The sequence below is a fragment of the Pseudophryne corroboree genome, chromosome 5, assembly GCF_028390025.1.
Source record: "Pseudophryne corroboree isolate aPseCor3 chromosome 5, aPseCor3.hap2, whole genome shotgun sequence".
Taxonomy (NCBI): Eukaryota; Metazoa; Chordata; class Amphibia; order Anura; family Myobatrachidae; genus Pseudophryne; species Pseudophryne corroboree.
In genome coordinates this window covers 149,224,159-149,248,140 of record NC_086448.1, presented here as the reverse complement: position 1 = coordinate 149,248,140, position 23,982 = coordinate 149,224,159, and positions in this window count along the sequence as shown.

Genomic DNA, 23,982 nt, shown 5'->3' with positions numbered 1-23,982 from the left:
ATTGTTCACATTAGTATCCATATACGCTCCAAATTCTAATCAGGTCCCCTTCCTTCGTAAACTTTTTCTATTGATTCATAAGTCTTTCAAAGGCTTATTAATTATTCTGGGTGATTTTAATCTAGTTTTGGACCTTAAATTAGACAAATCCCTTAAAACGCCTTTGGCTTCCCCACCCCCCCGCCTCGGTTAACTCATGTCCGTCCGCCGCATTTGGAAATCTGCTAGCTGAGTTTGATCTTTACGATTTCTGGAGAACACAAAACTCCACCGGACGGGACTATACATTTTATTCCTCTGTTCATAACACCTGTTCCAGGATTTACCTTATCTAAGGTGATAAATGTTCTTTGCAACACTCTAAATCGTGACATCCTCCCTATCACACGGTCGGACCCATGCCCCATTACTGTGGTTTTGGGTTACTGTGGTGTTGGGATCTTACCCCCCATCACTGCCCTCCACGGCCCTGGCATCTATCACCCCATCTTCTCTCAGATATTATGCCAAAAAAATGATCTCAGATAGCATACAGTCTTATCTGGCCACAAATGTTCCTCGAGATACAGCTACGCTAAATCATTGGTGTGTCAATCAGGCAGACGCGGTCGCGGGGCGGGAGAGGGGCAACAATGCTCCGTTTCCAGGGAGGAGACTGAGCGTTTCGGGGGCGGCAATGCTCCATTTCCAGGGATGAGACTGAGCATTGCGGGGCGGGGCGACCCGAGCATGCGAGCAATATGTCTCTTGGAGTGAAAGCAGAACTTATTCTGCAGGTAGGTGTGGATGTGGACCTACGTCTGGGCTCCATAAAAGTCCAGATTTCGGCCTTGTCCATTTTCTTTCAGAAACAATTGGCTTCTCTTCCTGAGGTCCAGACGTTTTTGAAAGGGGTTCTGCGCATCCAACCTCCCTTTGTGCCTCCCAGATTAATAAGTCACCGGGTCCCGATGTAATTCACCCAAGGGTTCTAATGGAGCTTCACTCTGAACTTGCAAAACCGCTATTTTTGATCTTTAAGGATTCAGTAATATCAGGTATGGTTCCTAAAGACTAGCGTATAGCGGAAGTAGTGCCTATATTCAAAAAGGGAAGTAGAGCTGAACCAGGTAATTATAGACCAGTTAGTCTTACATCTATAGCGGGGAAAGTATTGGAAGGTATTCTAAGAGATAGTATTCAGAAGTTCCTTGAAGTCAATAAGGTCATTAAAAGGAATCAACATGGATCTGTGAAGGACAGATCCTGTCAAACCAACTTACTTGGCTTTTATGAAACAGTAAGTGCAAACTTAGATCAGGGTAAAGAGGTGGATGTAATCTTTTTAGACTTTGCGAAAAGCTTTCGACACTGTACCGCACATGAGACTTATCTACAAGCTACAAGAAATAGGACTAGGAAGCACAATATGCACTTGGATCAAAAATTGGTTAGATAATAGGGAGCAGCGCGTTGTGGTTAATGGATCTTTTTCAAATTGGACTGAAGTGCTAAGTGGTATGCCACAAGGCTCAGTATTAGGACTGCTATTGTTCAATATTTTCATTAACTACCTAACAGAAGGTCTAGAGAGCATGGTGTCAATTTTTGCAGATGATACCAAATTGTATAAAGTTATAAATACGGAGAGGGATGCTGAGTCGCTTCAGAACGACTTAGTTAAATTAGAAGCATGGGCAGCGAAATGGACAATGCGCTTCAATACAGACAAATGTAAGGTAATGCACTGTGGTAACAAGAACAAAAATAACACCTACGTACTAAATGGGGTAAAATTAGGGGATTCTGTACTGGAAAAGGACTTAGGTGTCCTCATAGATAGTAAACTAAGCAGTAGTACCCAAAGTAGGATTGCAGCAAAGAAGGCTAATAAGATATTAGCATGCATAAAACGGGGAATTGATGCTAGGGACGAGAGTGTTATACTTTCGTTGTATAAATCACTAGTGAGGCCACACCTTGAATACTGTGTACAATTCTGGGCACCATACTACAAAAAGGATATCCTGGAGCTAGAAAAGGTTCAGAGGTGGGCGACCAAACTAATTAAGGGCATGGAGGCGCTGGAATACGAGGAAAGGCTTGCAAGGCTAGGCATGTTTACATTGGAAAAGAGGCGACTAAGAGGGGATATGATCAACATCTACAAATATATAAGGGGACAATACACAGATCTTGCGCAGGACCTGTTTTTGGTTAGATCAACACAGAGAACTCGTGGACACTCGCTCAGGTTAGAGGAGATTCCGCAGAATACGGCGTAAAGGCTTTTTCACGGTAAGGGCGATACGTGTTTGGAATTCCCTGCCTGAGGGAGTTGTAATGGCGGACTCAGTCAACACCTTTAAGAATGGATTAGATAAATTCCTAATGGATAAGGATATCCAGGGTTATGGTGCATAGTCACGCACTATAGTTATTATAAAAAAGGGGGATAAAACATAACGGCAGACATCAGCATTAGTCAAAATTTTATACCAAATAATCCTGCATAGGAGACCACAAATAGGTTGAACTCGATGGACAATTGTCTTTTTTCAACCTTAGATACTATGTTACTATGTTATCTTGGGATCTCAATTTGGTGCTGCAGTTCCTCCAATCGAACTGGTTTGAACCATTACAGGAGGTGGACGTAAAATATATTTCGTGGAAGACCGGCACACTGTTGGCCTTGGCTTCAGCAAGACGTGTGTCGGAGCTGGGGGCTTTGTCTCACAAGAGCCCCTATTTAATTTTCCATGAGGAGAGAGCTGAATTCAGAACTCCTCAGCAATTTCTTCCGAAAGTGGTGTCTGCGTTTCACATCAACCCACCTATTGTGATTCCGGTTATCACCGACACTTCCACTACTTCAAAGTCTTTGGATGTTGTGAGGGCTTTGAAGGTATACGTAAAGAGGACAGCTCGTCACAGGAAATCTGACTCGCTGTTCGTTCTATGTGATCCCAATAAAATTGGGTGTCCTGCTTCAAAGCAGATAATTACATGCTGGATCAGGCTCACTATCCACCATGCTAATTCCACAGCAGGTTTGCCGGTTCCAAGATCTGTACAGTCCCACTCTACTAGGTCGGTGGATTCTTCCTGGGTGGCTGCCCGGGGTGTCTCAGCTTTACAGCTCGGCCGAGCGGCTACTTGGACTGGTTCGAACACATTTGCTAAGTTCTACAAGTTCGATACTTTGGTCTCTGAGGACCTTCAGTTTGGTCAATCAGTTCTGCAGGAACCTCAGCACTCTCCCACCCGGTTTGGGAGCTTTGGTGCATCCCCATGGTACTAAATGGAACCCCAGTATCCTCTAGGACATAAGAGAAAATAGGATTTTAATTACCTACCGGTAAATCCTTTTCTCGTAGTCCATAGGGGATACTGGGCGCCTGCCTGGTGCTTCGTTTTTCCTGCACTGTTACTTGGCTAACTATTGTTGGTTCAGCTGTTGCTGTTCCTGTTTCAAGTTTGGATAGCTTTCCTCTGTTTTCTGTGTGCTGGTTTGGAATCTCACCACTATCTTTATCCTTCTCTCAAAGTATGTCCGTCTCCTCGGGCACAGTTTCCTAGACTGAGACTGGTAGGAGGGGCATAGAGGGAGGAGCCAGCCCACACTATCACATTTTTAAAGTGCTCATGGTTCCTAGTGGACCCGTCTATCCCCCATGGTACTAAATGGAACCTCAGTATCCTCTACGGACTACAAGAAAAGGATTTACTGGTAGGTAATTAAAATCCTGTTTTTATCTGGGCATATATTATATATGCAGAATTGATGACATTGTTCATTTATTAATTTTTTTCTGTTTTTTTTCTTTTATTGCATGTTGCAATTATCTCTCTATCTGTCCCTACATCCCTGCTGCCTCTCTCTCTGTTTCTACACCCCTGCTGCCTCTCTTTCTGTCCCTACGCCCCTGCTGCTTCTCTCTGTCCCTACGTCACTGCTGCCTCTCTATCTGTCCCTATGTCTTTGCTGCCTCTCTCTCTGTTTCTATGCCCCTGTTGCCTCTTTCTGAAACTAAGTCTCTGCTGCCTTACTCTATCTTTGGCCCTCTGTATCCCTGCTGCCAATCTTTTTGTCTCTGTGTCCCTGCTGCCACTCACTCTGTCTCTATGTTCCTGCTGCCTCTATCTGTTTCTACATCCCTGCTGCCTCTCTCTTCATCCCAACTGCATCTCACTAAGTCCCTGCTGACCCTCTATCTGTCTCTATGTCCCTGCTGCCTCTGTATCTGTTTCTATACCCCTGCTGCCTCTTTCTGTCCCTAAATCACTGCTGCCTATCTCTGTCCCTATGTCTTTGCCGGAACCCTCTCTCTGTGTCCCTGTCATCACTCTCTCTGTCTTTATATCCCTGCTGCCATTCTCTGGCTGGAGATCTGAGTTGGGGGCCCTTCAAAATGTTGCTATCGGGCCCACAAAGTTCTAGTTAAGCCTCTGCCTCTGTATACTGTAACTATGGGGCTGATTCAGAGGTGGTCACTAATGGCACCTCTGCAGTTGTGCAGAATTATGCAAAAGGTACATGAGGTGTATTAAGTAAAAAAGTAGCCCAGGATTCTGTAATGTGCTGCTGCATCTGAAGGGGCAGCACGGGATCATCTGTGTGCATATAGGACACCTAGTAAACCTGAGGTTACTCAGGATGTCGCAGGACCAGATCTGCGCATGTGCAGTGCGGTGCCCGCTCATGCGCAGATCATTAAACATCAGAAATTTATGTCAATCGCAGAATCAGGCTCTATAAGTGTAACCAATATCTCCTCATATTAGCTAATAACACTGTTCTATAACATGACTTTTCTTTTATCTTTGGCCTAATCTGAGCTGGACAGGGCCATGCCAGTTTAGGAGCTCCAACGGCACATCTTGTCCTACTGGCATTACAACATGGAGGGGGGAAAACCTGAGATTGTACCCAATATGTGCTCAGCTGGTCATTGCGGCAATACCCAAGAGAGAGATGTAGAAAACTTTCTAAAGAGTTTGTTGTCCATAGCAACCAATGAGCTTCTAGCTGTCATTTATCAAATATATATTCTATAAAATGATAGCTAGAGCCCGATATGCTGGGCCATTTTTGTTTTCTTTTTTTTTTTCTTCTTTTTTACTCTCCTCCAGAGGTGTCACCCAGAGCGCACTCTGTACTATTACGCACGCACACACACACACACACACACACACACACACACACACACACACACACACACACACACACACACACACACACACACACACACACACACACACACACACACACACACACACCCCCTGCGGGCATCAGAAAAAGGAGTGTGGCCTAATTTAAAAGGGGTGTGGCCTCGCAGGTCTTTTCTTCTTCGCTCCGGGGGCATGTCCAGCTTCCCCAAAGATGCTGGCTGCCCCCGAAGACTGGGCAGCGTGTAGTGCCGGCTCTTATCTGTTACAGGAGCCGAGTGCTTCAGGAGATTATCTCACTGCAGCACTCGGCTCCTGTCACTACAGAAGAGCTGGCACTTTGGTATCACCCCTTCCAAGGGGGACACCCGGGTGCGGGCCGCACCCCCCGCACCCGCCCCTGCTCTCCTCCTTATACTTTTCTGACTGTACTCTCTGATTCTGCGGTCTCTTCTTTTGTGTTCTCTCTGTTTTCCAATTCCATAGCGTGTGTTATTGCAATTTATTGACTGCAGTTCTTTTTTAGAATGTACAACCATAGTTGTTTATCGCTTGTCTCTGTTAGGATATTATGACCAGAGTTTTATCGTTAAATGTTAGAGGCCTGAATTCCCCTAACAAGCGTAGGATGACTCTCTCTTTTTTCGCTAAGCAGAAAACCAGGCTTGTAGCGTTGCAGGAGACCCACTTCTCTTCATTACGCCCTCCCGTGTTTAAGGACCGCAGATACCCTCTTAGGTTCTATGCCAACGGCCCATTTAAATGGAACGGAGTTGCTATCTTATTTAGTAATGACACGTCCTTTGTCCTTCATTCCCAGATTTCCGATAAGAACGGCCGCTACTTAATCCTGACTGGTCTTCTAAATGACAAATTGTTCACATTAGTATCCATATACGCTCCAAATTCTAATCTGGTCCCCTTCCTTCGTAAACTTTTTCTATTGATTCATAAGTCTTTCAAAGGCTTATTAATTATTATGGGTGATTTTAATCTAGTTTTGGACCTTAAATTAGGCAAATCCCTTAAAACGCCTTTGGCTTCCCCACCCCCCCGCCTCGGTTAACTCATGTCCGTCCGCCACATTTGGAAATCTGCTAGCTGAGTTTGATCTTTACGATTTCTGGAGAACACAAAATTCCACCGGACGGGACTATACATTTTTTTCCTCTGTTCATAACACATGTTTCAGGATTTACCTTATCTTAGGTGATAAATGTTCTCTGCAACACTCTAAATCGTGACATCCTCCCTATCACACGGTCGGATCATGCCCCATTACTGTGGTTTTGGGTTACTGTGGTGTTGGGATCTTACCCCCCATCACTGCCCTCCACGGCCCTGGCGTCTATCACCCCATCTTCTCTCAGATATTATGCCAAAAAAATGATCTCAGATAGCGTACAGTCTTATCTGGCCACAAATGTTCCTCGAGATCCAGCTACGCTAAATCATTGGTGTGCATTTAAAGGCGCTATTCGAGGTTCTGCTATACAGGCGGGCGCAACCCTTAAAAAACAAAATACCCAACGTCATTTTTATCTAGAGAATAAGCTGAAAGCCCTAGAAGATAGGAACAAAGCCTCACCTTCTAAACTCTTACGTAAAGAACTCTCTGATATTCGTAGTCAGCTGCAAAAGTTACTCATGGCACAAACCCAATCAGCTTTAAATAGACTCCGTCAGAAATTTTATCTTTTTGGGAATAGGTCAGGTAAAATGTTAGCTCGTAAATTACGACTGCAACAAACGAGAAATAGAATCAGGCATATTTTCTCCCCCACTAAGGCTAAGATTTTAAACCCTAAAGACATCTCTAACCAATTTGCTAAGTATTATTCTCAGCTTTATAACCTCTCTCAAGATTCTTCTACTTTTCAACCTTCTTCGGTCTCTATATCTTCCTTTTTGGGCAAAATACAATTACTGGCTCTTACTGTTGATCAATTAGATGCATTGAATGCTCCCTGGACTGATTTGGAAGTTAATGACGCTATAAAATCCTTGCCCAAAGGTAAATCCCCTGCCCTGATGGCTTCATCAATGATTTCTACTCTTCATTTCATGACACTTTGACCCCTGTCTTGACTGAGCTTTTCAATACAATCTCTATGATAGGTTCTCTCCCCAAGGAAATGCTAGAGTCACAAATAGTGACTCTTCCCAAACCAGGAAAAAACCCAGCCTACTGGCAAAACTACCGACCAATAGCCTTATTAAATGGTGATATCAAACTTTATGCAAAGCTCATAGCCACCCGTATTAATACCTTTTTGCCCTTGCTGATCCACATGGACCAAGCTGGATTTGTCCCTGGCAGACAAACATCAGATAACACCCGGTGAGTGTTCAATTTGATAGATTCCTTAACCCTGGAACAAGGCCTTCTTCTGTTGTCCCTCGACGCAGAGAAGACTTTCGACCGCCTAAACTGGTCATACATGAGAGAGGTCCTTCTAAGGTGTGGATTCGAGGTCAAATTTTAACTTCTATTTGTTCATTGTATACTGCCCCCTCGGGCCGTGTGTTCAGCAATGGCTTCTTGTCTGACGTCTTTCCTATATTTAATGGAACTAGACAGGGCTGCCCCTTAACCCCTCTGATTTTTGTTCTGGCTATTGAGCCCCTAGCAGTTAGGATCCAAAACAATGATAAGGTTTCCGGGATGGTTGTAGTTGATTCGCATCACAAACTATGTTTATTCGCGGATGACGTTCTTTTATTTGTCTCTGACCCCTCTTCTACTCCTCTGCATCTTCACTTAATATTAGATTACTATAGTAAGGCTTCTTATTACAAACTAAATATGACAAAGACAGACGCCCTTCCTATAAATCTCTCCAGTGTCTCATCTTCCTTGCAGGCTGGTTATCCGTATAATTGGCAGTCTGAATCAATAAAATACCTCAGTATTAATATCCCAGCAGTCACCTCCAAATTCTTTGAGGTGAATCTCGCTCCTCTTCTCGCGACCCTATCTTCTCTGACTAAATCCTGGGTAACCTATGAGATTTCCTGGTTAGGCCGCATGGTGGCATTCAAGATGTCCCTACTACCGAAGTTAATGTACTTATTCCATACTATCCCTTACTCTTTGCCTGCTAAATACTTAAATGAGTGTAACTGTATTTTAATTAAATATATTTGGCCAATGGGACCCACCAAACTCGCGAAGCCTAAGATGATTTTACCCAAGGCTAAAGGAGGTCTCAGCCTCACAGATTTGACCTTGTACCATGAAGCCTGTATCCTGGCCCAACTTACATTTTATTCTGATACTGATTCAAATATGGGCTGGGTAAATTTGGAACAAACAGCTGGTTCCCATTATTTGTTACTTGATGCTGTATATATCCCTCAATTCCTGCATCCACTCTCCCCTTCCTTGCTACCCTCCACACAATCTTCGTTGAAAATATGGGATAAATTAGCTGAAAATTTACATATTCCCTTGCTCACTCTTTCGAAAACCACTTTGAGGTCACTCTCTAAATTAATACCTAATTTGAACTTAGGGGGTCATTCCGAGTTGATCGCTAGCTGTTTTTGTTCGCAGCGCAGCGATTAGGCAAAAAAGTGGCACTTCTGCGCATGCGTTTGCGGCGCAGTGTGCACGCGCGACGTACTTTCACAACAGTCAATGCAGTTTCACACAAGGTCTAGCAACGCTTTTCAGTCGCATTGCTGGCCGCAGAGTGATTGACAGGAAGTGGGTGTTTCTGGGTGGTATCTGACTGTTTTCGGGGAGTGTGTGTAAAAACGCAGGCGTGTCAGATACAAACGCGGGCATGCCTGAGGAAACGCAGGCGTGGCTGGCCGAACGCAGGGCGTGTTCGTGACGTCAAAACAGGAACTAAACAGTCCGAAGTGATCGCAAGCTAGGAGTAAGTCTCGAGCTGCTCAGAAACTGCACAATCTTTTTTTGTAGCAGCGCTGCGATCCTTTCGTTCGCACTTCTGCTAAGCTAAGATACACTCCCAGAGGGCGGCGGCTTAGCGTTTGCATGGCTGCTAAAAGCTGCTAGCAAGCGAACAACTCGGAATGAGGGCCTTAGTGAGGTGGGTCTACTGTAGTGTGGCAACGCTTGGCGTTTTACTCAACGGTTCATTATTGTTATCATTTTCCACGTTACAATGTAAATTTCAAATTCCTGACACGGAATTATTATGTTATTACCAAATACAGCATTGGTGGAAAAATGTACCCAAGCAACTTTGTTCTACTAATTCTCTGACACCTTCAATTTTAACGTGCATTTCTCAACACAAATCCAAAGGGGACATCCCTTTTTGGTATAAGATCTTATTGATTTAGCCCCTATTCCTGACTACTAAGCTCAAAAAAGGTGGGAAGAGGATTTGGGAATTACATTGCCTTGGACACAATGGAGTAAAATCTTTATCTCTTCCTTTAAAATCTCCAGATGTTTACTTTAAATCACTCTGAAATGCATGTGAAATTGCTCCATAGGATGTATCTGACACCTGATAGGCTACATACTATTTGGCCGTCTTGTTCTAAATTTTGTTGGCGCCAATGCGGTGAGATAGGCCACATATTCCATGTATTTTGGTCATGTGTTGTTATTGGTCAATTCTGGTCAGACGTTTTTAAATTTATTACTGATGTGTTGAAGTTGACACTATCTCCCTCCCCCTCCATAGCATTACTAAATTTATTTCCTGACGATATTTTATCCCACAAACGCTATGTCCTTGGACAAATTTTGATAGCGGCAAGAGCCGCTTTAGCGCAATTGTGGAAACAGTCAACTCCTCCTTCTTTACTGAAGGTTATCCATAAAATTCAATTCCATTTCACTATGGAGACGACATATGTACCCTACTCGTACTCGGCCAATTAGTTAGTGCTCTGGTCACTTTGGCACGAATTTGTTACGGAAGGCGCTGGAGCCCAGTATTTCCCTAAAGCTTCCCAATCTGATCCTCTGCCATTTAGCCTCAATGAGAGAGTGTCTGATTCTTCCTAAACTTAATGAGCCTTTCATTTGTTTCCATGCATTGTTTATGTTCTACTATTGTTGTATGTACAGCCAATTGTGAATATATGATAACTCTGTATGCGCTGTTGGAATAATATTTACTTATTTTATTGCTTGTACCCCATCCCTCTATTTCTTCTCCTCTCTTTTTTCTGTACCCTTTTGACAAAATATTCCCTTCTTTTTTTTTCTCTCTCTCTAATAAAAACTATTGATGTAAAAAAAAAAAAAATGATAGCAAGAATCTGGTTGGTTGCTATGGGCATTGTATGGTGGTCACTGGGATCATAGTCAGATTAAGGGGGGGATGCAGGGCATACTGTACCCCAGGCCCCCCTTTGTCAGCCCCCCCCCCCCCCCCCTTCCCGGCCAGAGCACACTGACATCATTAGCTTTACCTCTTAAGCAGCAGCAGAACCAGCAGCCAGAATGCGAGCAGGACAGTATAAAGTGCAGGCAGAGACACAGGAATATCATGTTTTATGAGCTACCGACAGAGCTTTCTGACCAGAGGAGAGATAGGAGGGTGGAGTGAGCTGTAAGTGACACAGGGATCCCAGCTTCTCCTACTCCCCACCTGGGTGTCTGAGTCCTGTGTAAACTATTATGCAACTAAACCATTTGGGTCTAGAGATAGAGACACACACAAAGAGTCCTCCTGAGTCCTGTCCCAGTGTGTAAGTAGTACAGAGGCTGCTGCTATACTTGCATGTGACAAGATAAATTATTTTATTTTTCTATGTGTATTTTAAGGTTAAGTTGTCTTTGTTCCACTACAAGAAAAGTTTATAAAATAGTTGTCTTTCTATTAGGTGGAGCTATAAACAGTATCCAGGCATTATTAAACTATTAGTTAAAACTAATATACACCATTGGTTTAAATTTACTATACACAATCTATACCTTCCACCATGACCCATTCCAGGAGGGACAAAATGCTCCCTACCTGGGCTTTATTCTTAATTTATGATTGCAATCACCTGTGTTGAAGTACCTTTCTTAGTTCAGCACAGGTGACACCAATCATTTATTAAGTGGGAAGTCCAGGTAGAGAGCATTTTGTCCCTCCTGGAATGGGACATGTTGGGAGGTATGCACAATTTAACATACATCTCCCACCTTCCTTCGGGGCACCCCTGTCTTAAGTGCCCCGGGCACCCCCAAGGCTTAATCCGGCCCTGACTGGGATGCTCCTTGAGCATTGTATGAGGGTCACTGGGATGCTGCTTGTATTGAATATCTCTCACAGGAATGGTAGGCATTGTGATTTATTTTTTATTTTACACTGCAAGGAAAAATGTGAGACCAGTGGGTGTTTAGCAATGGATGAGACTCCAGTAAGAATGATCTATTTTATAATGACCTTTTATGTTTTTGGATTAAGTAGTCGTAATCATTTAATGTGTGTACTTGTCACCTTGGTGTGCTGCCTACCAGTACAATACCTCACCCACTGGTGTAATTTCCACCTCCTGTGACAGGATCCTCCTACAGGACCTGTGACTGCCTACCAGTACAATACCTCACCCACTGGTGTAATTTCCACCTCCTGTGACAGGATCCTTCTGCTGGTGCTGTGACTGCCTACCTGTGCAATACCTCACCCACTGGTGTGATCTCCACCTCCTGTGACAGGATTTTCCTGCAGGCGCTGTGACTGCCTACCAGTGCAATACCTCACCCACTGGTGTGATCTCCACCTCCTGTGACACGATCCTCCTGCAGGACCTGTGACTGCCTACCAGTGCAATACCTCACCCACTGGTGTGATCTCCACCTCCTGTGACAGGATCCTCCTGCAGGACCTGTGACTGCCTACCAGTGCAATACCTCACCCACTGGTGTAATTTCCACCTCCTGTGACAGGATCCTTCTGCTGGTGCTGTGACTGCCTACCTGTGCAATACCTCACCCACTGGTGTGATCTCCACCTCCTGTGACAGGATTTTCCTGCAGGCGCTGTGACTGCCTACCAGTGCAATACCTCACCCACTGGTGTGATCTCCACCTCCTGTAACAGGATCCTCCTGCAGGTGCTGTGACTGCCTACCAGTACAATACCTCACCCACTGGTATGATCTCCACCTCCTGTGACCGGATCCTCCTGCAGGACCTGTGACTGCCTACCAGTACAATACCTCACCCACTGGTATGATCTCCACCTCCTGTGACCGGATCCTCCTGCAGGACCTGTGACTGCCTACCAGTGCAATACCTCACCCACTGGTGTAATTTCCACCTCCTGTGACAGGATCCTCCTGATGGTGCTATGACTGCCTACCAGTGCAATACCTCACCCACTGGTGTGATCTCCACCTCCTGTGACAGGATCCTCCTGCAGGCGCTGTGACTGCCTACCAGTGCAATACCTCACCCACTGGTGTGATCTCCACCTCCTGTGACAGGATCCTCCTGCAGGACCTGTGACTGCCTACCAGTGCAATACCTCACCCACTGGTGTGATCTCCACCTCCTGTAACAGGATCCTCCTGCAGGTGCTGTGACTGCCTACCAGTACAATACCTCACCCACTGGTGTGATCTCCACCTCCTGTGACCGGATCCTCCTGCAGGACCTGTAACTGCCTACCAGTGCAATACCTCACCCACTGGTGTAATTTCCACCTCCTGTGACAGGATCCTTCTGCTGGTGCTATGACTGCCTACCTGTGCAATGCCTCACCCACTGGTGTGATCTCCACCTCCTGTGACAGGATCCTCCTGCAGGTGCTGTGACTGCCTACCATGCTGCATTGGCCTTGCTTACTAGCATTGTGGCTAATGTTAACAGTTTGCTAACCCCCAATTTGTGTTGGACCCCGCTTATAGCTGACTTACTCCAACCTACATGAGGCCACTTTTCATATATTTCAAGGGCCACGTTAAGTTCTCAATCCGCCCCTGACTGGCATGGAAGAAACGTGAATGATAAATCAAAGTAAATGTGCCAGAAGGGTATTGACAAGCCATTAGAAAGTTATCGGAAGATGGAAACCCTTTTTAACATTATCTTATACTGGGAATTTCTTACCCTGTTTCCAAGAAAAAGACATAGTCAATTATTAATTTAACTTGTTAATTAAGTGAAAAGGAGACATGATATTTTCCAGGAGATGTATCAAGCCACGGAGAGAGATAAAGTTGGGTATTTGCCCAAAGCAAATGATACTTCTAACTACAGGTATCCTTTCATGTATGGTGCTAGATAAGTGACAGAAGATAATTGGGTGCTTTGGACATCTCCACTTTATCTCTCTCCAAGGGCGGGATGTATTAACATACATCGCCGCACCTCGCCGGTTACCGCAGCGATGTTGATCGCGTATGTACTAACATATGCGAACAACATCGCGATGCGGTGACGGAGGCCCCCCGCGATACCTGTTAGGTGGTCTGCGGGGGGTCTCCGTCACCTCCATGGGGTCCCCACACAGGCTAGATGCCGGGAAGCAGCAGCAGGCTGCCCCCGGCGCCTCCTCCTCCCCCCTGCAGCCGGAAGGACGTCCGGCTGCGTTGCTAGGGGGAGGAGGAGATTACCTTCCAGGTCCGGGGCATCATGGAGGAAGGTAAGCTGGGGGGGAGGGGGGGAGGCATCTGCGGCGGTGTCGACGGTGTCGGCGGGTTGCGGCGGTCGGCGAAAAGAAGCCCATAGGCTTTTATAGGGTATCGCCATCCAGAGATGGCGATACCCTGGACGCCGAAAACGCGGCGGTAGGGTGTTAGTAAATATGAAAATGCGGTAAAACCCCCGTTTTCGGGGGTTTTACCGCATTTTTGCTTTAGTACATACCGCCCCAAGGCTTGATACATCTCCCTAAGAGTGCTGTATATAAAGTATACTGTATGTCTCGCTGCTATACAGCAGGTCAGGAGCAGAAGCAGGACAGTAGAGTAATAATTTGCGGATCCTGTGAAATTAGCATTCAGTAAAGAATGGAGACTCAGTCAATGAATACATTAAACATTTTTTAGTTTATGCTAAAATATAAAAGTTTATTATGAAGAATATTTAACAAATAATATTTACGAGACATCTCCGAAAACAGTCAGTTTTGGAGACTGCCCACAAATATTAAACAAGCTACTGAATGTATGTATTGGAGATATCTATTGCATTCCTCCTATTTTGAACACAAAAGCAGCCACCAAAAGTTTCTACGGCAGATGGTAAACTGTGAAACTCGCCAAGCTCCAGAATGCAAAGCATTTCTGAGCTTGGCCCGGCAGCTAATGCCATTTCTAAATGGCGTTTGTAGCCCGTGGGCTACATTATGCAATTCTTCCCTGGAGAGGGATCCTTGGGATCCCTCTGCATTACTATCTGCTCTCACATACACAGTCTGACGATTGCACATGTGAACTAGCGCAGCTGGGCTCTAAACCCAGAAGTAAAGTGATCACATTAACAATTATTTTACTTCTTATACATTGCAGGGACGGGCATGAGATTGGTACTCATTATGGCATAAAAGCTACACCTCTGGACTCACAAAGAGTCATCCTTCAGCACTCAGGAGAGGAAAACCCCCTTGGGGGGAAACCTCTGGGGAACCATGGCCTCAGGATCGCCCTTCCCTCTGGGTATTAAGAGGTGTACTAATAGGGGGATCAGTAGGGTATCCTGGCGGATGGGATCCCAGTGATCGTAATACTGACGCCAGGATCCCGGTGATCGTAATACTGATGCTGGGATCCCGGTGCAAAAAAGATTGACAGGGGTGAGCAGGGGTGACAGAACATTTATGGGCTGGGGGGCAAGATAAAAAGATAAATCCTCATTTGGAGAGAGAGAGGGGGAGAGAGAGTGTTAGGGAGACAGAGAGGAGAGAGCGTGTTAGGAGAGAGAGAGGAGCGAGAGTGTTAGGGAGAGAGGAGAGAAAGTGTTAGGGAGAGAGAGAGAAGAGAGTGTTTGGGAGAGAGAGAGAGAGAGAGAGAGAGAGAGAGGAGAGAAAGACTGTTAGGGAGAGAGAGAGGAGTGAGAGTGTTAGGGAGAGAGGAGAGAGAGTGTTAGGGACAGAGAGAGAGTGTTAGGGAGAGAGAGAGAAGCAAGAGTGTTAGGGAGAGAGAGATGGAAGAGAGAGTGTTAGGGAGAGAGAGAAAAAGAGAGAGAGAGAGAGAGAGAGAGAGAGAGAGAGAGAGAGAGAGGAAAAGGAGATTTATGGTAAGAACTTATCTTTGTTAAATCTCTTTCTGCGAGGTACACTGGATTCCAGAGGGAATAACATTGGGGTGTAGAGTTGGATCTTGATCCGAGGCACCAACAGGCTAAAGCTTTGACTGTTCCCAGGATGCCTTGCACCGCCTCCTCTATATCCCCGCCTCCAGGCATTGGAGCTCAGTTTTGTTAACCAGTCCAATGCAGTAGCAGGTAAAAGAGACGATAACAGTTCGTAGCCACAGCGAACCACATTCTCACGACAGGAGTAGGCACCAGCGGCTAATGCCATACAAACCCAAAGAAGCTAAGTGCGTCAGGGTGGGCGCTCTGTGGAATCCAGTGTACCTCGCAGAAAGAGATTTAACAAAGGTAAGTTCTTACCATAAATCTCCTTTTCTGCAGCGGGGTACACTGGTATTCCACAGGGAATAACATCGAGGATGTCCTAAAGCAGTTCATCATGGGAGGGGACGCACTGTAGCGGGCACAAAAACCTGGTGTCCAAAGGAAGCATCCTGGGAGGCAGAAGTATCAAAGGCATAGAACCTAATGAACGTGTTCCCTGAGGACCACGTAGCCGCCTTGCACAATTGTTCTAGGGATGCGCCACGGCGGGCCGCCCAAGAAGGTCCAACAGACGAGTAGACTGGGCCATGATAGTAGCAGGAGCTGGAAGTCCAGCCTGTACATAAGCTTGTGCAATCACCATTCTAATCCATCTGGCCAAGGTCTGCTTATTCGCAGGCCAGCTACGTTTATGAAAACCAAAAAGGACAAAGAGAATCAGATCTCCGAAGAGAGCCGGTTCTCTTCACATAGATATGGAGAGCCCGTACCACATCCATAGACTGCTCTTTGGAGGACAAGTCAGGAGAGATAAAGGCCGGAACCACAATCTCTTGGTTAAGGTGGAAAGATGACACCACCTTAGGTAGATAACCAGGGCGAGTTCTAAGAACTGCACGGTCATGGTGAAAAACCAGAAAGGGAGACCTACAGGATAGGGCACCCAGGTCTGAAACCCGTCTAGCAGAGTCAATAGCCAGCAAAAACAAAACCTTAAGCGTAAGCCATTTAAGGTCCACAGACTCAAGAGGTTCAAATGGAGACTCGTAGGGCGTCTAGAACAACCGACAAATCCCAAGGAGCCACAGGAGGGACATAGGGAGGTTGAATCCATAAAACACCCTGAGTGAAGGTATGAACGTCAGGCAGAGTCGCAATTTTTCTCTGAAACCACACCGACAAGGCTGAACCTTGAGGGAGGCCAGATGGAGGCCTGAGTCCAGGCCCTGTTGCAGAAACGCCAGGAGTTTGGCAAATTCTTAGCTGCACACCAGGTGAAGTAAGAATTCCAGACCCTATAATAAATCTGAGCCGAAGCCGGTTTATGGACTTTCAACATAGTTTGAATGACCGCCTCAGAAAAACCTTTGGCCCTCAGAACTGAAGCTTCAAGAGCCACGCCTTCAAAGCCAGTTGGGCCAAATCCTGGTAGACACAGGGGCCCTGAACGAGGAGGTCTGGGCGTTGAGGAAGTAGAAGAGTACGCTCTATCGAGAGACCCTACAGGTCTGAGAACCAATGCCATCTGGGCCACGCCGGAGCGATCAGTAGCAGGTTTCCTCCTTCTTGCTAGATCTTCCTTATTACACTGGGCAGGAGTGACAATGGAGGGAACACGTATGGCAGCTGAAAGTTCCATGGAATTGCCAGTGTGTCCATGAACACTGCTTGAGGATCCCTTGTCCTTGCTCTGAAGACCGGAACCTTGTGATTGTGTCGAGACACCATCAGGTCTATATCTGGTAGGCCACACTTGTCCACTAGGCGTTGAAATAATTCTGGATGAAGGCTCCACTCTCCGGCGTGTACTTCCTCACGACTGAGATAGTCCGCTTCCCAGTTGAGGACTCCTGGAATGAACACTGCCGATATGGCTGGCAGATAGCGTTCCGCCCATTGAAGAATCTTTGATACTTCCAACATCGCCATGCGGCTTTGAGTGCCGCCTTGATGATTTATGTATGCCACCGCAGTGGCGTTGTCTGACTGTACTTGAACAGGCATGTTCTGTACCAGAGGCAGGGCCAGTGTCAAAGCATTGAACACTGCCCGCAGTTCTAGAATATTTATCGGGAGGAGAGACTCCTCCTTGGTCCATCGAACCTGAAGAGAGCGATGCTGGAACACCGTGCCCCAATCCCACAGACTGGCATCCGTCGTTAGGAGGACCCAGCTGGAGATCCAGAAGAGACGACCCCTGCTCAATTGTTGGTCCTGTAGCCACCAGCTCAGTGACAGACGAACTTCCTGAGTCAAGGAAATCATGTGAGACCTGATCCGGTTAGGCAGGCCGTCCCACTTGGCAAGGATTAGCTTCTGCAGAGGGCGAGAGTGAAATTGAGCATACTCTACCATATCGAAAGCCGACACCATGAGGCCTAGTACTTGCATCGCCGAGTGTATCGACACTCGCGGATGAGAAAGTAAGCATCTTATCCTGTCCTGAAGCTTCAGGACCTTCTCTTGGGAAAAGAACAACCGTTGGTTGTGTATGTCCAACAATGCCCTCAGGTGCACCATGCTCTGAACAGGGACCAGGGAGGAATTCTTCCAGTTGATGAGCCACCCGTGGGCTTGCAGAAATTGGACTGTCAGCTCCAGATGATGGAAGAGAACCTCTGGGGAGTTCGCCAGGATTAACAAGTCATCCAGATACGGCAGGATCCTTATACCCTGACGGCGGAGCAGAGCCGTCATAACCGCCATGACCTTGGTGAAGATTTGTGGAGCCGTTGTCAGTCCAAAAGGCAAGGCCTGGAATCGAAAATGTAGGTTGCCAATAGCAAACCGTAGGTATTGCTGTTGCGATATGGCAAGGTATATGTAGGTAAGCATCCTGTATATCCAGGGATACTATATAGTCCATGGGCTCCAAGGCCAGAACAATAGAGCAAAGAGTTTCCATACGGAACTTGGATACCTTCACAAACTTGTTCAAAGACTTGAAACATAAAAACATACAAACATAGAATTTGACGGCAGATAAGAACCACTTGGCCCATCTAGTCTGCCCTTTTTTTTTTACCATATTTTTAGCTCAATCCTTATTTGATCCTTATTTCTTTGTAAGGATAGCCTTATGTTTATCCCATGCATGTTTAAATTGCTCTAATGTCTTAGCCTCTACCACCTCTGATGGGAGGCTATTCCACTTGTTCACTACCCTTTCTGTGAAGTAATTTTTCTGCAAATTTCCCCTAATCCTCCCTCCCTCCAGTCTCAGTGCATGTCCTCGTGCCCTATTGCTTCTCTTCATTTGGAGAATGTTTCCTTCCTGGATTTTGTTAAAAACCCTTGATATATTTGAAAGTTTCAATCATGTCACCCCTTTCCCTTCTCTGCTCCAAACTATACATATTGAGATTTTTTAGTCTATCTGGGTATGTTTTGTGATGTAGGCCATGCACCATTTTAGTTGCCCTTCTCTGTACAGTCTCTAATGTATTAATATCCTTTTGAAGATATGGCCTCCAGAATTGAAAACAGTAGTCTAGATGAGGCCGTACCAATGACCTATTATTACTTCTTTCTGCTGCTGATTCCTCTCCCAATGCAGCCAAGCATCTCACTAGCCTTCCTCATTGCTTTGTTACATTGCTTACCTGCCTTTAAGTCACCTGGAATAGTGACTCCTAGATCCCTTTCCTCCTCAGTAGTTTCCAGTATAGTGCCATTAATACTATATTTAGCCTTTGGATTTTTGAGACCCAAGTGCATGATTTTGCATTGTTTGGCATTAAACTGTAATTGCCACACTCTTGACCACTCCTCTAGTCTACCTAGATCCTCATTCATTTGTTTTACCTCACCTGGTGTGTCTACCCTGTTGCATACCTTTGTGTCAGAATGGGCCAGGAGGTTGAGAATGGGCCGGGAGGAACCATTCGGTTTCGGAACTAGGAACAGCATTAAATAGTACCCCTTGCCTCTCTGAGCCAGAGGCAACAGCACTATCACTCCTGTATCCAGGAGGGAGTGCACCACCAAATGGAGAGTTTTTGCTTTTACCGGATCCAAAGGGATATTTGTCGAGCAAAACTGGCGAGGGGGACACTTCTTGAAAGAGATGGCATATCCATGAGTGACGGCTTCCCTTACCCAGGCATCTGAAGTGGGTCTGTAACCATAGCTGTGCAAACCGTAGAAGTCGGCCTACCACCATGGGATACCCCAGAAGGAGGCCCACCCAATCATGCAGCAGGCTTGTCTGGTTTGGAAGCAGGCTGACGGGCCGCCCAGGAACGTATAGGTTTGGGCTTAGAGGTTTTGGAAGTGTGTGTCTGTTTCGGGAACGCCTGACCCTTTGCTTTACTTGGAGGTCGAAAGGAACAAAAGATGGTACTTTTAGCCTTCTGAACCGAAGGATTAGTACTCGGCAGAGATGCAGTTTTAGCAGACGCTAAGTCAGCAATAATCTTGTTCAGATCTTCCCCAAACAGGATGTCTCCCTTAAAAGGGATAACCTCCAAGGTCTTTTTAGAGTCCAGATCCACAGACCAGGACTACAACCACAGACTCCGGCGAGCCAGAATGGATGTAGTAGACGCTTTGGCTGCCAGGACACCGGCATCAGAGGCCGCCTTCTGAATATAATGAGAGGCTGTGATAATATATGAAAGACACTGTCTGGCATTAGCAGAAAAATTAGAAGGTAGCTTCGCTTCAACTTCTTGAACCCAGGCTTTAGTAGCCTTCGCAGCCCAAGAAGCGTGTAAATAGACTTCAAGCAACCCTCCACATGCTTATCCATCTGTTCCTTCAGAGAAGTGACGGTAGTGACAGGCAGAGTAGTGGACACCACCAGACGCGCGACATGTGAGTCCACCGGCAGAGGTGTTTCCCAAGTTTTACTTAACAATGCAGCGAGGGGATAACAAGCTAGCATCTTCTTAGACATCTTCTTAGACAGGGAGAATTTCCTTCCTGGATACTCCCAGGATTCCTTACGTATGTCAACGAAATGGTCAGAATGGGACAAAACGAATTTAGTGACCTTCTGACGTTTGAACTTATCAGGTTTCTTAGACGTATGTGGAGGTTCAGATTCATCATCAATCTGAAGAATCAGTTTGATAGCCTCCAAGAGGTCAGGAACATCCACCTGTGAGATAGATTGCCCATCAGAAGCATCTGCATCAGTGTCTGAGGGATCAGTGTATACGCCATCTTCATTGGATGAAGTATCTGTAACATGCGTGGATTGTGAGGAAGTAATAGCCCACTTAAATGACCCTTTGGTCCTAGGAGGGCGAGGGTTAGGTTTTTGATTAACCAAAGACTGATTTAATTGTTGTAACTGAGTTGGCAGAGTATCTGCCCATGGCGGATTAACTGCAGGGACAATATGTGGCTGCAATGGCACAGGAGGTCCCACAGGGGGCGTAAGTCTCGTTACTAGCGTAGTCAGCAAATTAGAAACAGCAGCCCAGGGTGGGTCTTGGTGTGCCACTGGTGCTGCAGGCTGACTGAGCGGTACTGAACTCCCGGTACCTGGACCCTCAGCTGGAATATTTTCCTCAGGTGCATCCGCGGCATCAGCACTGCAAGACGCAGGATCGGCCATGGATCTCCCGCCCTGTGCAGCAGACACTATGGGGTATATGCAATTGCGGTCGAATTCGCGGCAATTTTCGCCGTTTTTTAATTCGACCAAATTCGCCAGGTGAATTCCGGAAGGTGGCTTCCGGAATTCACCATATTCAATGAAAAACGGATTCGCCAGGGTCGCGGGCGAAAATCGGCCGATTTGGCGGATTTTGCCGCGATTTTAAAAAACGGGAAAAATCGTGAAAAACCCGAAAAAAAAATGGCGTGGGGTCCCCCCTCCAAAGCATAACCAGCCTCGGGCTCATCGAGCTGGTCCTGGTTCTAAAAATCCGGGGAAAAATTGGCCAGGGATCCCCCGTATTTTTAAAACCAGCACCGGGCTCTGCGCCTGGTGCTGGTGCCAAAAATACGGGGGACAAAAAGAGTAGGGGTCCCCCGTATTTTTAACACCAGCATCGGGCTCCACTAGCTGGACAGATAATGCCACAGCCGGGGGTCACTTTTATGCCGTGCCCTGCGGCCGTGGCATCAAATATCCAACTAGTCACCCCTGGCCGGGGTACCCTGGGGGAGTGGGGACCCCTTCAATCAAGGGGTCCCCCCCCCCCAGCCACCCAAGGGCCAGGGGTGAAGCCCGAGGCTGTCCCCCCCCATCCAATGGGCTGCGGATGGGAGGGCTGATAGCCTTTTGTGATAATAAAAAGATATTGTTTTTTCCAGTAGTACTACAAGTCCCAGCAAGCCTCCCCCGCAAGCTGGTACTTGGAGAACCACAAGTACCAGCATGCGGGAGAAAAACGGGCCCGCTGGTACCTGTAGTACTACTGGGGAAAAAATACCCAAATAAAAACAGGACACAGACACCTTGACAGTAAAACTTTATTACACACTACCGACACACACATATACTTACCTATGTTGACACGCCGACTGCCACGGTCTCCGACGATCCGAGGGTACCTGTGAAAAAATGATACTCACCTTCCAGCGTCCAGAGAGATAAATCCACGTACTTGTAAAAAAAAAAGAAAACGCAAAAACCCGAGCCATACCGGACTAGAAAGGGGTCCAATGTTTTCACATCAGACCCCTTTCTCCCGAATGCCGGGACATCACGTGACTCCTGTCACTGACGTCCCTTCAGCCAATCAGGAAGCGCTACTTCCGTGGCGCTCACCTGATTGGCTGTGCGCTGTCTGTACTGTGACAGCACATCGCAAAGCCGCTCCATTACTTTCAATGGTGGGAACTTTGCGGGTAGCGGTGGGGTCACCCGCCGGTCAGCCGCTGACCGGCGGGTGACCTTACCGCTAGCCGCTAAGTTCCCACCATTGAAAGTAATGGAGCGGCTTTGCGATGTGCTGTCACAGTACAGACAGCGCACAGCCAATCAGGTGAGCGCAACGAAGTTGCGCTTCCTGATTGGCTTAGAGACCTTTCTGTGACAGCTGTCACTGACAGGTCTCATTCGTGGAAAGGTGTCCCATGTGTCAGCATGGGAACCCTTTCAGTCCGTTATGGAGCGGGTATTTGCGTTTTTAATTTTTAACAAGTACGTGGATTTATCTCTGGACCATGGCTGAGGTGAGTATAGTGATCTTTTTTTTCAGGTATCCGTGGATTCTACATGGAGAAGAGGACCGATGTCGGCGTGTGAACATAGGTAAGTATGTGTGTGTCGGTAGTGTGTAATAAAGTTTTACTGTCGACGGTGTGTGTGTCCTGTTTTTATTTGGGTATTTTTTTCCCAGTAGTACTACAGGTACCAGCGGGCCCGTTTTTCTCCCGCATGCTGGTACTTGTGGTTCTCCAAGTACCAGCTTGCGGGGGAGGCTTGCTGGGACTTGTAGTACTACTGGAAAAAACAATATCTTTTTATTATCACAAAAGGCTATCAGCCCTCCCATCCGCAGCCCATTGGATGGGGGGGGACAGCCTCGGGCTTCACCCCTGGCCCTTGGGTGGCTGGGGGGGGGGACCCCTTGATTGAAGGGGTCCCCACTCCCCCAGGGTACCCCGGCCAGGGGTGACTAGTTGGGTAGTTAATGCCACGGCCGCAGGGCACGGCATAAAAGTGACCCCCGGCTGTGGCATTATCTGTCCAGCTAGTGGAGCCCGATGCTGGTGTTAAAAATACGGGGGACCCCTACTCTTTTTGTCCCCCGTATTTTTGGCACCAGCACCAGGCGCAGAGCCCGGTGCTGGTTTTAAAAATACGGGGGATCCCCTGTCAATTTTTCCCCCGCATTTTTAGAACCAGGACCAGCTCGAAGAGCCCGAGGCTGGTTATGCTTTGGAGGGGGGACCCCACGCCATTTTTTTTTATGATTTTACCGTTCCAGCATAAAAAAAAAAAAAAAAAAATAATATTTAAAAAAATATATAAATAATATTTGTGCCTCCAAAAAAAAAAAAAAAAGTACCTAATCCCTTCTAATATAAATAGATCTGCTATTCCCAAAAAAAAAAACACAAAAAAAAAACATGTTTAATTTTTTTTTATTTGTTTTCACCCTCCAAAGTGTGGCGGATTGAAAATGACGAATTTGCTGTCTAAAAGCACTGCTGTCGAATTTCCAAACTTGAATTGAATATGCTTTGGTCGAATTGCAGCACTTGTATCATTGCAGAAAAGTCGAATTTGCAAAAATTCGAATTTCAAAAAGTCGAATTTTGAAAGTCCATTTTTTGGTCGGAAAGCACTGAATTGCATAGGCGATTTTTTTTTTGGGTCGAAAATGACCCGGAATTCGACAATTTCGGGAATTCGACCGCAATTGCATATACCCCTATGTGGGAATGTAGCCTTAGGGCGTGACAGTACAATATAGCCAGACACAGTACCTGACAAAAAAACCCTGTGCAGTGTGACTGCAAATGCAGAGCACAAACAGAGGATTTAAGTGGTATATGGTGACTGAAATACACACAGAAAAATACCAAGGTAGTATATCCTGTGAAATATATATATATATATATATATATATATATATATACAGTTTATATATATATATATATATATATATATATATATATACAGGACCCTGACGCACTTAGCC